The sequence below is a fragment of the Pteropus vampyrus genome, unplaced genomic scaffold, assembly GCF_000151845.1.
Source record: "Pteropus vampyrus isolate Shadow unplaced genomic scaffold, Pvam_2.0 Scaffold32, whole genome shotgun sequence".
NCBI lineage: Eukaryota > Metazoa > Chordata > Mammalia > Chiroptera > Pteropodidae > Pteropus > Pteropus vampyrus.
The window spans coordinates 2,287,139-2,289,372 of record NW_011888813.1 but is presented as its reverse complement, the minus strand read 5'-3'; the positions used below and the strand labels follow the sequence as shown (position 1 = coordinate 2,289,372).

The window sequence follows — 2,234 nt, the reverse complement described above, 5'->3', positions numbered from 1 at the left end:
TAAATCAAACAAATGAAAATGTCTAATCTAAGCATCAAAACAAAATGAAAGTTTCCACCTGGAGAAACATCACCAATTAAGTATTAAATTTTACTCTAATGAAGTGGATTTTAAGGATACAGAAATCTTCCAAAATATGAGATTATACTATTTTAGGTGACCTCTTAATGAATATTCTATCTTTAAGGAGTTTATTCCAGCAACTATAATTTTAGTAAAGGGAAAGGAAAAAATAAACGCTATGCTGGAAATGAGATTAATGAGGGTCTTAGTCCTGACCAGGCTGCTAAATATTTGAGATTTTAAATTACTTCTTTAACCTCTCAGGGGCTCGGTTTGCTAATCTATAAGAAGGAGATTGTAATAGATGATCCCTTTGCTCCATTTCAGCACTAAAACTCCATCTGGAAATTTCATCTCAAAGGTGATGTGCATGGAGTGTAATAAGTGGCAGGGCCACTCGCTTCTAAACAAATTAAAAGGTGAACTTCAGCAAATGCGTAATCTAAAAAGAAATATGGCATATTTACATTTCCAAGCGTCTATCTAATTTTTGATAGAAAGGGCTTTCAAAGGTTCCCAGGCTCAAAACCGAATTGTAAATCTCCTCTCTTTGGAGACCTCGGGCAGGCACCAGGTGCAAATCATTCAGCTATAGCTAATGTGTTTTGCTAATGAGCCCAAGGCAGGAATATACTCTCTCCTTCTCCATATATATGGGAAAAAAGAACTCAAGCTCTGTTGGCTCTTTATTTTAATTCTCTTTGCCTACCAACTGCCTCTTCTAAGACTTCGGCATAATTCAGTGTCCCGTGATGTAGGGTGAGAAGCTATTTCTGGTGAAGCAGTTAGGCATTAAACTTTTATCTTAGTCAAGTACCTGACTGGCATTGAAACAGCAAATATTTTATTGCTTAGTCACATCTAAATTTAATGTAAATTTTTATATTTAAGTTACTCAAAAATTATTATTTTTAATTTTTTTTGTATTTTAAACAGCCAATTATTTGATACTCCAAAATAAACTTCCAAGTATTTATTCCTCCCTTTGCCACCGCCAAGAATTCAAGTACAGGAAGCTTTAGTAGTGAGACTTACACAACTGGGCCACTAAAGGGATATGCTATGCTGTTAACACTTCGGGGGAGCTGTTTACTATCTCTTGAGAACTGTATAAGGTCTGGGAGTTCACCAATATAAGTTCCATTGAGGAGATCCTTACCTAATGGGCAAATTAACTTGAAAACTGGAATGTGAGGCAGGCGAAGGTTTCTAAATCCATAGGACTTTCTGAAATATGCAGTTTCTTCTTCCTTTAATGTGAGTATCCTGTTTGCTTTGGCCTACTTAAATCATTATTTGAAAAATGGCCTTTCTACTGCTTTGGGAGAAGACGTCATTGGCATGTGCTTAACTGTCACATTTGAGATCAGGGCTGGTCTCACCATTTGGGAGATTAAATGAAGAGGTCTAAAAAGGAGAAATTGATGGGGTACCATGAAAGGGCCTTAAGAAATATATGTCTTTAGCAGCCAGAGTAGGATAGCTACAATTCCACCAAAAGGAAGTCCATTCATTTGGGTTAAAATTAAACCCCTTGATAGGTAGTAAATGCATACAGAGCTATCACAATTAGCCCTTTGGTGGCATTTTCTTAATCCGAGTAGAGTTATTCAAAAGCTGAGCCATGGGCAAATGAGATTCTGGATACAGAATCTGAATAAGGAAAGAGGTAAAAAAAGATGTATAGTTGCCAAGATAAGGAGACAAAAATCTAGGTAGACAAGGGTTACCATAAAGGGACTAAGGGAAGAGAAGACAATAAAAACAAGTTTGTACTAAGGCGATGCTCCCAAAAGGGACACTGAGCATCTGAATCACTGGTGTATTTCCAGTACCTAGAACGCCTAGCACATAACATGTGTTCAATAATAATGACTACACACGCACAAAAAAACCTCTCTTCAAAGAAACTTTTAAATATATTTTTGTTTTGTTTAATTTTATATGAATGTGAGAAGAGCCTAAAACCTGCATTGGAAAACTAAAAGTGTCCACATTTGGCAGTAAATTCATGAAACAGAGCTGACCAAAATGAAAGTTGATGTTTACCAGTAATATACCTCTTAGGAAATTTAAAAGGGGCAGAAAAACAAATAAATAAATACAAAATAATAAAATAAAAAATAATAAAAGAGGCAGAAAGACAGATGTTGATATATAAATGGTATAAC

The 2,234-nt window shown here is 35.5% G+C and overlaps 1 protein-coding gene across 2 annotated transcripts in view; it reads right to left on the bottom strand.

Annotated features, from left to right (window-relative positions):
* Positions 1–2,234, bottom strand: part of NRXN3 (neurexin 3) — a 1,427,156-nt gene that overhangs the window by 546,619 nt on the left and 878,303 nt on the right. The gene's annotated exons all lie outside the window — the stretch shown is intronic.